This window comes from Panulirus ornatus, chromosome 50 (assembly GCF_036320965.1).
Source record: "Panulirus ornatus isolate Po-2019 chromosome 50, ASM3632096v1, whole genome shotgun sequence".
Classification (NCBI taxonomy): Eukaryota; Metazoa; Arthropoda; class Malacostraca; order Decapoda; family Palinuridae; genus Panulirus; species Panulirus ornatus.
In genome coordinates, this window is record NC_092273.1 from 13,048,779 (window position 1) to 13,063,424 (window position 14,646).

The 14,646-nt window shown below is 43.7% G+C and overlaps 1 protein-coding gene across 1 annotated transcript in view; it reads left to right on the forward strand.

The window, feature by feature from the left end:
• The first annotated feature begins 11,011 nt into the window (after window positions 1-11,011).
• The window catches only part of LOC139764603 (uncharacterized), a 41,227-nt gene continuing 37,592 nt past the window's right edge, over window positions 11,012-14,646 (forward strand). The window contains exon 1 of the mRNA XM_071691446.1: window positions 11,012-11,447. The gene's annotated coding sequence lies outside the window, so the exon portion shown is untranslated. The remainder of the gene's footprint in view (window positions 11,448-14,646) is intronic.

The window sequence follows — 14,646 nt, forward strand, 5'->3', positions numbered from 1 at the left end:
AACACCCCATGCATACCCATTATTCCCTCAACTGCCACATTACTCACCTTTGCATTCAAATCACCCATCACTATAACCCGGTCTCGTGCATCAAAACCGCTAACACACTCATTCAGCTGCTCCCAAAACACTTGCCTCTCATGATCTTTCTTCTCATGCCCAGGTGCATATGCACCAATAATCACCCACCTCTCTCCATCAACTTTCAATTTTACCCATATTAATCGAGAATTTACTTTCTTACATTCTATCACATACTCCCACAACTCCTGTTTCAGGAGTATTGCTACTCCTTCCCTTGCTCTTGTCCTCTCACTAACCCCTGACTTCACTCCCCAGACATTTCCAAACCACTCTTCCCCTTTACCCTTGAGCTTCGTTTCACTCAGAGCCAAAACATCCAGGTTCCTTTCCTCAAACATACTACCTATCTCTCCTTTTTTTCACATCTTGGTTACATCCACACACATTTAGGCACCCCACTCTGAGCCTTCGAGGAGGATGATCACTCCCCGCGTGACTCCTTCTTCTGTTTCCCATTTTAGAAAGTTAATACAAGGAGGGGAGGATTTCCGGCCCCCCGCTCCCGTCCCCTCTAGTCGCTTTCTACGACACGCGAGGAATACGTGGGAAGTATTCTTTCACCCCTATCCCCAGGGATAATATACATATATGTATATTTATATGTATATTATATGTATATATATATACATATATATATATATATATATGAATAAGTACATTTGTGTATCAAGTGAATGATTAAAAAGGTTTCTAATATTCCTACTTTTGGCTTCCCTTTCCTTCACTTTCTTTCATAAAAACGCTACAAGTCTAGTGTGTGTGTGTGTGTGTGTGTGTGTGTGTGTGTGTGTGTCTTTTAATCTCCGTGTGGCCGAGGTAGCTGGACGCCCTAACAAGGTTTCGAAGCCGACTCGTGGTGTACACACACCTCTTTCATACCTAGCTTCCACTCTGGCTGATCTATCTTCGCGGCAATCAATACATCAGCCTCTCCCACTTCCTCCATCAATATCGGTGTCCCTCAAGGTTTTTTGCCCTGTCTCCTACCCCCTTTTTTCTCTCTTTTTCCTTTTTTATCAACTATTTCTTCTACAAATAACCAAGCGCATTCATATACAACGACTGAAGGCTGCATTCCTCCACATTTTTTCAATTCTGTTCCTTCTTCTCTCACTCGATCTGCACCACGTCTCCACACAACTTCCTCAATAAGCTCAGGCTTGGACGGGATATCTCAATGACGGAGACGATATCTGGTTAAGTTTAATGTCTTCAAGACCCAGTTTCTGCCTATTTATCCAACGAAAATTCCTCACAACTTTCCTCTCTCTTGACAGTTCTGTAATTCCACTTCCTGACTCACTGAACATACCTGGTATTACTGTAACATCCACGCTATCTTGGAAACTCCCCCACATTACAGAAATAACCAAGACTGTTTCTAAGAAACTGGGAGTCCTGTTTCGATGTCGAAATTTCTCTTTTCCGAAGAGTTGATCCGCTTATACAAAATACTGATCCATCCTTGTATGGAGTATTGCTCTCACATCTGGGGGTGGTTCTAGCTCTGTATCCTCTTTTGACAGTGTTGAGACAAAAGCGATTCGACTTATGAACTGTCCCAGGCTAACTTCAAAACCTGATCTTATTGCTGCCCCTCGCCGAAATGTTGTTTCACTTTCACGCCTCTATAGGCATTACTTTGATTTTTGCTCCCGAGAGCTGGCTGCTTGTGTGCTCCCCACCACTAGGTAGACCACGCAATACTCGACAAGCTGCTGCCTCATATGATCACCATGTGGCCGTTGACAACTCAAGGATAGGCCGTTTTGATAACTGTTTCTTTCCCTACACCTCAAAAACTTTGGAACACTCATTTATTTCCTGAAAACCATGAACTGGCATGTTTGACAATACGATCTTTTTTCACTTCCTCCTATTTTTATAAATACTTTTCCTCGTCTCTTTTTTCCCTCCCCCTTTCATTAACTAATTTAAATTTCAATTAACGTCCAGCCTTTTGTCGGTGACTGGAACCTCCAACGTACAAAAAATAAAACCGAGAGAGAGAGAGAGAGAGAGAGAGAGAGAGAGAGAGAGAGAGAGAGAGAGAGAGAGAGAGAGAGAAAAGAGGATGACTTCCGTCAGCATAGTTTTACATACATTCGACACAACATAAATAAACCCAACATGAAGTGCCTGGTACCCATGCATAACATGATCCTCTGCTCCTTGAATCATCAATTTCAATTCGTCGACTTAAGTGTCATCTCACTGTCGATAGATAATCACCTGACAACATTTGGCATTGAGTTTCATAATTGGTTAAACTTCTATCACGATTAATTGTTTCATGACACGAACGATAGCGAAGATAAGATTAAGGGGGGGTGACAATAGTGACAAAATGTAATGGTAAGCATACGGACATGTTGACAGTAATATCTATGCTAGACAATGGTCACACATGGAGAGTCTATCATCCTAATTCATCGTCTTTATCCGCGTTTGATTCATCCATTTAGATAACATGCGACAGAAACATGTATTATGACAAACGACTGAGTATGTCATTAATATCTCGCCATATTAGGAAAGCAGGGGAAGCGTGGCAAGACGCTAGCGTATTTGTCAAATGCCATCGTCCGTTGTCTCATATTGTTTAAAACAAAATCGTAAAGATACTTTTTTGATTGTGTGTACACAAGTGTTTACCTACTATGGACCAGTTCGTGTATCTGGATAGCGGAGAGTTGTCAAGTACAGTAGATTATAAGCAATCTGTCATAGTATAATGATTACCTTTCTGGATCTTAGAAATAATTGTTTATATACCCAAAACTTAATATAATTTGCGAACAGCTTTATATTTTTTTTGTAACTGATAAAAAAAATGAATTTTTGATGCTCGCTACCTGTTAATAAAGTGACGATTGGCCAACAGTGGTGTAATGCGAAGCGGTTCGTTCACCCTTCAAGCTAAAGGCGTATCAAGAGACCAGTACTCAGTTTTAACTAGATCACTTATGCATATTTCTGACGTTCAAGCTTGACCTCAGCTTTAGATGATGATCTAACTTTACAGTCTACTTTGCCAAGCTTGACCTCAGCTTTAGATGAGTATCTAACTTTACAGTCTACTTTGCCAAGCTTGACCTCAGCTTTAGATGATGATCCAACTTTACAGTCTGCTTTGCCAAGCTTGACCTCAGCTTTAGATGATGATCCAACTTTACAGTCTGCTTTGCCAAGCTTGACCTCAGCTTTAGATGAGGATCTAACTTTACAGTCTACTTTGCCAAGCTTGACCTCAGCTTTAGATGAGTATCTAACTTTACAGTCTGCTTTGCCAAGCTTGACCTCAGCTTTAGATGATGATCCAACTTTGCAGTCTACTTTGCCAAGCTTGACCTCAGCTTTAGATGATGATCCAACTTTACAGTCTGCTTTGCCAAGAGATGAGTCGGTCACGTCTGTTTATCGTGTTCAGCTTATCTAGGGTTTTGTTTGTGTATCTGTATAATCTGTATCAAAACCAAGCGATAGCACATAGCCTAGGTCAGCTCGTTATCCATGTGGTTGGTTTGGTTGGTTGGTGGTATGAATGTGGTTGGTTGGTTGGTTGGTGGTAGCGATGTGGATAGAATTCGAGGTGGACGAAGGCTGGGCAGTGTCTCTCAGTCTCACTCACTCACTGCATCTCTCTCTCTCTCTCTCTCTCTCTCTCTCTCTCTCTCTCTCTCTCTCTCTCTCTCTCTCTCTCTCTCTCTCTCTCACACACACACACACACACACACACACACTCAGCGGCCCACGAACTCTCGCCAGAACACAGTGTATCCCACTCAAAATGCTCACCACACTCAAAACATAATCGCACGATGCACTTTAGACAATCAGCTCCTCCCCACCCCCTCCTCCTTCACTCCTGCTAACACACTCACTACCAGCGCTGTACAGAATACTCCATCCCATCACGCACTCACTTAGCGCACCCATCGGTACAACCATCCACCACGAAACACACCCTCGAGTTTCACACTCTTATTCAACGTCTTTTCTCTCACATGACACTCAAGATTGGCCTACAACAGGGAGCTTAGACACCTTTCCCATCAGAGACCTGAACGTAAATAGCGGGGGAAGGAGGAAGTCATTCGACTTTTCCATTCTTTACCAAGTGTTCTAATGGACCTGAAGTGGAACAAAGAGCCTCAGGGGTTCGAACACTCGCTTACGTAAAACTCGAAGGAGTTTATAGATCCGGGGTGTCGTGAACTGGTATTGTATATTTGATGGGGGACAAGTACCACATTAGGGATGATGAAGGTTCGTGATCTAAGGAATAAATAGGATTTGATTCGCTCTTTCATTCACCCTTGATCTCCAGTCTGATGATTGGCTGAGAGTGGGAGATGGCGCCATATGCCGCCTACCTCAACAGCTCTAGGATTAATAGGAAGACCAACCACGAGTCCTGCACTCCTCCAGGATCTAGGGTAAGAGGAAGCCATGGATCACCGTCCAGACTGCAGTCTTAGATATGAGGAGGAAGAGATATAGCACATGCTCACCCTCCCTCCTTATTCTTGGCGGAGGAGTGGGCTTAGGATTGGGGGTGAGGGAGGTTTGGTACCTTCCCTACAGCACGGAAGTGCTAAGTGAGGAGTGATTAGAGAGAGGGTTGGTGAGGACCGCCTCATCTCCCGTTTACCAGGAACATCAACAGAGAAGGACCACCTCATCTCCCGTTTAACAGGAACCTCAACAGAGGAGGACCACCTCATCTCCCGTTTATCCAGAACCCCAACAGAGGAGGACCACCTCATCTCCCGTTTACCCAGAACCCCAACAGAGAAGGACCACCTCATCTCCCGTTTATCTGTGATCACAAGAGAGGACCGCACCGCCTCCCGTTTATTCGTAATCTCAAGATTCCGGATAATCTCAAAGCTTTCCAGTCCTGGAATTGGGAGACTTCAGCCTCTTTACAAAACTTTGCTCCCGGAGTTCCAGTAGACGTCCCTTGTACCCCTTGATCTCATGGGCCAAGGATAGAGCCGTTGCTCTATCCCCGTCATCCTCCGCCCTGTCCTGCTGTAGGAGGATGGTGGAGGGGAGAGAGAAAGAGAGGGAGAGAGAGGCTTCGCCCTCACCGTTCCATGGCTTCCCCCGTTCTCACACGCAGTCTGGAAATATGAGGAAGGAGGGCGTCTACCTACCCTCACAGCCTCCCCCCCCAGCCCCCCGTGGTCAGAAAATGAAGCAGAGAACATCTCGTCTCCAAATGGGTGAGTGGGTGGTAAAGGGCAATAGTCATCCCTCATGACCTAACCCATCCCTCACTCTTAGGATTGAGGCCGAGGAGGGAGTAATGGGGGAGGGCGATCCGACCCTCTTTCAACACCCTCGATGGGTGTCTTTGACCTCCCCATCTCTCACCCTTCTTCGCGAGGTCATACTCGTGAGGAAAATAATCCTATGAAAGATATTGTTGATTAAGAGAGGGACCAAATTTCTCCGTAAAGGACGCTCCAGGTGGCAAGCTTTTGAAGAATTAAGAACTAACCACCCCCATCTAATTATACATCAAAAGATCCAATTAGTGCAGGAAGAAGGGGGAGATCATAGGTAAAGAGATTCTTCAACATTAAAGTCCAGAAACATGGTTAAGCTTCTATGTGTGAACGAGAGGAGAAATCCAACACTTCAACCTTATGGGGAAGTGTGAATGATGCTACCAAAGTCAATGAATATTTATCATTCTTCGCAGAATTTCCATTGAAAGGCATTCATCAGTGTTTTGAAAATTATTATACTTAAATTCAAGAACACATAGAATGATAGACGAGTTTTACATAAACCTAAAATGTCTTAGACTCTATTGTTTAGCCCCAGAGTTAAAAAAGAAAAAAGGGAATAGGAAAATAGGTTGTTGCATCGTAAGGTCATTAAAGAATTCTGATATCCAAGGCTTTCTCACCTTATGACAACAACGTCTGGCTTTCGAACAAGACTAGTTCGATAATAGCTTGGAATACTTTACCTAAGATCTGATTCCCTTTTGTGCCTGTTTCGTACCACTAGGACCCTCGCGTGCCCCTGTGGGTAAACATTATGATCCTATTACCATCGGATTGGTTTCAGAAGACCTCGGCGGCGCTGTGGGGCCCCATACCCCTGCAAGGGAGACCCAGATGTCACTATTTCCCTCAAGGTGGCAGAAGGGAGCCATTTGGCCCGCTTCCCAGAGCGAAAGGCCAAGCGTCTCACGAGAGATTTACAGTTTTCATTTTCAACCCTGAACTTCTTCTGCGATCATATCAACTCGGGGATCTGTTCACAGATGCAGCGTTTCCATCAAGTGATGGTGCAGAGGCGCGCCCAGGGGGATCGGCCACCCGAAGATGATGACAAGGATATCAACGTGGGAGATGGAGGGAGAAAGAGAGTGGAGGGGGGGACACGCCATTCATCCTTATCTTTCCGACCATATGTGGCCAATGTATCTCAGAGATTTGTCGCAACAAGGCCGCAGCGACGTTTGGCAAAGGCATGGATGCGAGTTTTTTTTCCCCCCCTTCCACAACCTCTTTATCTGATTTCCTTTTCCTGTATCCCCTTTTCAACCCTTTGTGTTCGCGATGATTGCGCCATCCATTTCGGGAATACCTTGAGAGAGAAGATGGAACTGTGCCCTGAAATCTTTATTGTCCACGTTAACTCAATAAGTAACAAACATGATAACTAATAACGAAGAAAAAAAAGAGTGAAAATCTTCTGTTTCGTGTTGGTTCTTTGTTATTCCCATCACGCTTCGTTGTACAATAGATCTAGCGTGTCTCAACACAGAATTCATCAGATGTAACAAACCCTCACATTTCTGATATAAAAGTCTGACATTGCGTCAAGCTCTAGCATACTCTATATTAGAAATATGTGGCGATATTGTACGACATTGAAATATGAAAAGAAAAAGAACCCTCGATATATTTCAAACCTGAGGATGTCTGACGTCAGGGATACGTACGTACGTGTGAGGTAACCAAGATCATATTCAAGTAAATTACGTTGGTATGTCATGGAAAACCTGGCAGGAAATGAGTTAGCTGTGACGTTGGCAGCAGGAGGCAGCAGTAGCCACTCTGGCCAAAGAGAAACCAGTGTAATTCTTCTTAGGTGTACAGCAACGCAACGCAACGCAACGCAACACAACACAACGCAACAACACAGGACAACAATACAGCACAACAACGCACAACACAACACAACGCAACACAACATAACACAACACAACGCGAAACAACACAATGCAACGCACGCAACGCAACGCAACGCGACGTAACGCAACGCAGCGCAACAAAAGACAACAATACAGCACAACAACGCACAGCACAACACAACGCAACACAACGCAACACAACATAACACAACACAACGCAAAACAACACAATGCAACGCACGCAACACTACACAATGCAACGCAACGCAACGCAACAAAAGACAAGAATACAGCACAACAACACACAACACAACACAATGCAATACAACACAGCACAGCATAATACGACACAAAACAACGCAATGCAAGACAACAACACAACACAATACAACACAAAACAGCATAACGCAGCGCAACAACACAACACAACACAACGTTTCGTGTTGTGTTGTGCTTTGTTGTGGTTCTGTATACCTACGAAGAATCAAACTACTGGTTTCTACTTGACTTTGGTTCTACCCCTGCTAGGAACTTGAGATTGGTTCTACCCCTGCTAGTAACTTGAGATTGGTTCTACCCTTACTAGGAACTCTGGCCACCTTATTGGTCATCTCTACCTGAGCAGTGTAAGAGAATCCTTAGCCAAATTGAGAACATCAGCAAGAAACTGAAAAATGCTGAATTAGCAGTCATATTCAAGGGTTCCAGGTTTGAGCCTGGCTCTTGGAAGCTTGTATGGTCTATGGAAGTGCGCGTTCATATGCTCTATATTCGTATATACATCAGTGAGGTAGCGTTAAGAATAGAGGAGTGAATCTTAGAGGGAATATCCTCACTTGACCCCCCTTCTCTGTACCGTCTTTTGGAAAATTAAAAACGAGAGAGGAGGATTTCTAGCGCCCCTCCGCTCCCTCCACCTTTTAGTCGCCTTCTACGACATGCAGGGAATACGTGGGAAGCATTCTTTCTCCTCTATCCCCAGGGATGATATATATATATATATATATATATATATATATATATATATATATATATATATTTTTTTTTTTTTTTTTTTTTTTTTTTTTTTCATACTATCCGCCATTTCCCGCGACAGCGAGGTAGCGTTAAGAACAGAGGACTGGGCCTTTGAGGAAATATCCTCACCTGGCCCTCTTTGTTCCTTCTTTTGGAAAATTAAAAAAAAAGAAAAAAAAAAACGAGAGGGGAGGATTTCCAGCCCCCCGCTCCCTTCCCTTTTAGTCGCCTTCTACGACATGCAGGGAATACGTGGGAAGTATCCTTTCTCCCCCTATCTCCAGGGATGATATATATATATATATATATATATATATATATATATATATATATATATATGTATATATATATATATATATGAAGTTCTGAAAGCAAACAAATTGCTGGCACGAGTTTACACACACTAAGGCTTTCCTGTTTCATATGCTGGTGTTTCGTGCAAGCGTTTGCTCTCCCACATAGGAATTCTTGCTGTTCACGATTCCCTCAGATTAGGAGATATGGCAGACCACAACAGTGCAGGAGGGAGATACCTTATCGGATAAACCCCCGCCGGAGGAGGGCTGCTCAGAGGGCGGAGTAAAGAGATTACAGGAGACAATGAAAGGGATGGCTCGCTTTGGGGTAGAGGGTAGGGGGTGGATAGGCTGCGCGCGCGCGCAGCTGCCCCGCTGATTTTGAATGCTCCTGGACAACGTTACCAGGTCCAAGACAGGCGGTACTCCAAGTTAACACTTGACTCTAACCTTAGAGTCGGTACTCGAGGTTAACACTTGACTCTAACCTTAGAGTCGGTACTCCAAGTTAACACTTGACTGTAACCTTAGAGTCGGTACTCGAAGTTAACACTTGACTCTAACCTTAGAGTCGGTTCTCCAAGTTAGCACTTGACTGTAACCTTAGAGTCGGTACTCGAAGTTAATACTTGGCTCTAACCTTAGAGTCGGTACTCAAAGTTAACTCTTGACTCTAACCTTAGAGTCGGTACTCGAGGTTAACACTTGACTCTAACGTTAGAGTCGGTACTCGAAGTTAACACTTGACTCTAACCTTAGAGTCGGTTCTCCAAGTTAGCACTTGACTGTAACCTTAGAGTCGGTACTCGAAGTTAACACTTGACTCTAACCTTAGAGTCGGTACTCGAGGTTAACACTTGACTCTAACCTATGAGTCGGTACTCGAAGTTAACACTTGACTCTAACCTTAGAGTCGGTACTCGAGGTTAACACTTGACTCTAACCTTAGAGTCGGTACTCGAGGTTAACACTTGACTCTAACCTTCGAGTCGGTACTCGAGGTTAACACTTGACTCTAACCTTAGAGTCACAGGGGCAGTGTTTACGACCCAAGTTTACGATACGATAAAGTTAAGACGCATGCAAGTTCGACTTTAAGCTAGAAACACGTACAGGATTGTGACACACATGAGTTTAGTGTGAACTTCAACACCTCCTCCCCCCTTCTTACACACACACACACACACACACACATAGGGCCAGTGTGTGTGTGTGTCTGTGTCTGTGTGTGTGTGTGTGTGTCTGTGTGTGTCTGCATACATACATAGGAGCAGAGACATGGTACATATATATACATAAGGTTAAGAAGACTGGGGAAAACGAGTGTGATAAACTCTCTCACCTCAAAATACGTAATATGATGTTGGACTTGAAAGTCACTTTAGATATATGATAACGTAATGTTTGACTCCTGATGTACATCAAGTCTAAGGTAAGACTCAACAGTAGGAGTGTGACACAGACATGTGAACTCGCTTCATACACTTGAAATGACATATCCCTAACGCAAGACGTGATGCACATCTCTCTCTGTCGCATTTCTACATGTTTACATAGACGAGTTCTGTCAAGCTGAAAGAAAAAAAAGAGAGAGAGAAAAAAAAAAGAAAATGGTCATAGATCTCTAACTGCACATAATGAGATGTCGATATGAAAAGAAAAAAAAGAATCATAATGATAATGAAATACTTTAGTCATAGAATCGTCTGAGGTCTGTTATTAACGCTATGTCTGAACTAAGACAACCTCCCCACTTCTGCAAATGCAATGAGAACCAGCAACATGGTTTGGTGATTATCTTTATTTCTTTTTTTCCCCTTGTATTTCAAAGTCTCGCAGTCATATGGTAATGGTAGCATTGAATTTCTGTTTTCCGTAATGGAATTGTGTTTTGAGCTGAGACGACACGGATGAAGGACAGACAGTGACAAAATGATTCCTCCAACACCATTCTACTTAAGGCATTGACATTTCTAACTTTCCAACTGCACAGTTAGGTGAAATAACTGCTTCAGTACGTACACCAGTCTCTTAGTTTGTCCCCCTCTCTGATGAAACCTCCTGGTATGAAGCCTTATCGTATTTCACCAAACGTAGCCAGTTGAAAATGGCAAACTATCCCCTCCACTCCCGGAATAATACCGAAGAAAGAAAGAGACTAAGAGGCAGCGAGACTTCCCCCTCCACACCCGCACCACGTCCAGAGGCAACACTCATCCTCTGCTTCTTTATATACAACGTAACGTCGGAATGAATCCTCTAACACGTACGCAAGACAACGGACGTTCTTTTATGTGTGGAGCGATTTGCTGTGATCCGCTGCTGGGCCAAATCCCGGCCGCGCAAGCAGAGTCACGGTAACCATTCTTAGCGAACGACGCTATAGGGTGGGTGGGGGTTTGTTGGGGAAAGGGAGGGGGCTCTCCTCCTCGCTCGTGTCACCCGGGGCCCCACACACACACACACAGACACCCGCGCGCACACACACACACACACGCCAGTTCTCGCACACCTGCTTCATGAGGTGGAGGAGTAGTACTACCGCAACCACACCCACCACCACCAGCATCTCCCAGAAGGATCCATGATAATATCCCTCCTTCCTTTGCCCTAAGGTGGAAGCCCCTCGTGAGGGATAACGAGCTAAGGATTCCTGGAACTGTAAACCACCCTCCTTACTCCCCTGTGCTGACTGGAAATTGACGTGCAGTGTGTCCCCCAGTGGTAATGAAACCGAGTTAGATCAGCAGGTCTTCTCTGGAACTTGTGTATATGTGTGTGGGTGTGTGTGTGTGTGTTATGTGTATACTACGAAGACTCGACGAGGAAAGATATAAGATTACAAAGTGCATTTCACAGACGATATTGGTGGCACATTGCCGCTCGAGGTTAGAAGCTTATGTGAGTTCGAATACGAGGAAAAGGGGGGGTATGAAACAAGCTCCCTCGCTGTGACCATCGGGGGGATGTTCGCTGTGATCTGTTCTTGGACTACACCCAGGGAACTCGTGCCTTGCTGAGAAAAAGAGCCGTTGACATCTCATGGGACTCTCGTTTATATATGAGCTCCATTTTGCTGAATCTAGAGTATAAATCACCTCAGTTTCCCCCCCTCCCACTTTTCCTATTAAGAAAATGTCTTTTCCTTTTTCCGCTTATATTGTTCCATATGACTTGGATCTGTTCTATGCATTTTCATGGCTTTTAAGAGTGTTAAATGTTTTTCTTTGATGTGAGTTTTGATATATATATATATGTATATATATACATATATATATATATATATATATATATATATATATATATATATATATATATATATATATATATATATATATATTGGGAAGGAGACTTGTGTGAGTAAGTATCAGGAGAGACTGAGTACAGAATGGAAAAAAAGTGAGAACAAGGACGTAAGGGGAGTGGGGGAGGAATGGGATGTATTTAGGGAAGCAGTGATGGCTTGCGTAAAAGATGCTTGTAGCATGAGAAGCGTGGGAGGTGGGCAGATTAGAAAGGGTAGTGAGTGGTGGGATGAAGAAGTGAGATTATTAGTGAAAGAGAAGAGAGAGGCATTTGGACGATTTTTGCAGGGAAATAATGCAAATGACTGGGAGATGTATAAAAGAAAGAGGGAGGAGGTCAAGAGAAAAGGGCAGGAGGTGAAAAAGAGGGCAAATGAGAGTTGGGGTGAGAGTATCATTAAATTTTAGGGAGAATGAAAAGATGTTTTGAAGGGAGGTAAATAAAGCGCGTAAGACAAGGGAACAAATGGGAACATCAGTGAAGAGGGCTAATGGGGAGGTGATAACAAGTAGTGGTGATGTGAGGAGATGGAGTTAGTATTTTGAAGGTTTGTTGAATGTGTTTGATGATAGAGTGGCAGATATAGGGTGTTTTGGTCGAGGTGGTGTGCAAAGTGAGAGGGTTAGGGAGAATGATTTGGTAAACAAAGAAGAGGTAGTAAAAGCTTTGCGAAAGATGAAAGCCGGCAAGGCAGCGGGTTTGGATGGTATTGCAGTGGAATTTATTAAAAAAAAAGGGGTGACTGTGTTGTTGACTGGTTGGTAAGGTTATTTAATGTATGTATGACTCATGGTGAGGTGCCTGAGGATTGGCAGAATGCATGCATAGAGCCATTGTACACAGGCAAAGGCGATAAAGGTGAGTGCTCAATTTACATAGTTATAAGTTTGTTGAGTATTCCTGGGAAATTATATGAGAGGGTATTGATTGAGAGGGTGAAGGCATGTACAGAGCATCAGATTGGGGAAGAGCAGTGTGGTTTCAGAAGTGGTAGAGGATGTGTGGATCAGGTGATTACTTTGATATGTATGTAGCATTTATGGATCTGGAGAATGCATATGACGGAGTTGATAGAGATGCTCCGTGGAAGGTATTAGAATATGTGGTGTGGGAAGCAAGTTGTTAGAAGCAGTGAAAAGGTTTTATCGAGGATGTAAGGCATGTGTACGAGTAGGAAGAGCGGAAAGTGATTGGTTCTCAGTGAATGTCGGTTTGCGGCAGGGGTGCGTGATGTCTCCATGGTTGTTTAATTTGTTTATGGATGGGGTTTTTAGGGAGGTGAATGCAAGAGTTTTGGAGAGAGGGGCAAGTATGCAGTCTGTTGTGGATGAGAGAGCTTGGGAAGTGAGTCAGTTGTTCACTGATGATACAGCGCTGGTGGCTGATTCGTGTGAGAAACTGCAGAAGCTGGTGACTGAGTTTGGTAAAGTGTGTGAAAGAAGGAAGCTGAGAGTAAATGTGAATAAGAGCAAGGTTATTAGTTACAGTAGGGTTGAGGGACAAGTCAATTGGGAGGTAAGTTTGAATGGAGAAAAACTGGAGGAAGTGAAGTGTTTTAGATATCTGGGAGAGGATTTGGCAGTGGATGGAACTATGGAGGCGGAAGTGAGTCATACGGTGGGGGAAGGGGCGAAAGTTTTGGGAGCGTTGAAAAATGTGTGGAAGGCGAAAACGTTATCTCGGAAAGCAAAAATGGTTATGTTTGAAGGAATAGTGGTTCCAACAATGTTATATGGTTGCGAGGCGTGGGCTATAGATAGAGTTGTGCGGAGGAGGGTGAATGTGCTGGAAATGAGATGTTTTAGGACAATATGTGGTGTGAGGTCGTTTGAACGAGTAAGTAATGAAGGGGTAAGAGGGATGTGTGGTAATGAAAGAGTGTGGTTGACAGAGCAGAAGAGGGTGTTTTGAAATGGTTTGGTCACATGGAGAGAATGAGTGAAAAAAGATTGACAAAGAAGATATATGTGTCAAAGGTGGAGGGAACGAGAAGTGGGAGACCAAATTGGAGGTGGAAAGATGGAGTGAAAAAGATTTTGAGTGATCGGGGCCTGAACATGCAGGAAGGTGAAAGTCTTGCAAGGAATAGAGTGAATTGGAACGATGTGGTATACTGGGGTCGACGTGCTGTCAATGGATTGAAACAGGGCATGTGAAGCGTCTGGGGTAAACCATGGAAAGTTTTGTGGGGCCTGGATGTGGAAAGGGAGCTGTGGTTTCGGTGCATTATATATGACAGCTAGAGACTGAGTGTGAACGAATGTGGCCTTTGTTGTCTTTTCCTAGTGCTACCTCGCGCACATGCCGGGGGGGGGGTTGTCATTTCATGTGTGGCGGGGTGGCGACGAGAATGAATAAGGGCAGACAGTATGAATTGTGTACATGTGTATATATGTATATGTCTGTGTGTGTATATATATGTATACGTTGAGATGTATAGGTATGTATATGTGCGTGTGTGGACTTGTATGTATATACACGCGTATGCAAGTGGGTTGGGCCATTCTTTCGTCTGTTTCCTTGCGCCACCTCGCTAACGCGGGAGACAGCGACATGGTTTAATAATAAACATAATAAGAACAAAACATTGGTGAATTTTCTGTATGTGCTAAACTTAAACATGTTTCTATCCCTATGGATCATGCAATCTAAAAATTGTAACTTACAATTATTTTCCACTTCTACAATAAAGTTGACAGAGGTACTAAATTGCTAAGCAAGCGGAGAAATGTTTGTAACTTTTCGCTTGTTGACCAAACACAAAGAACATCAACTACATAC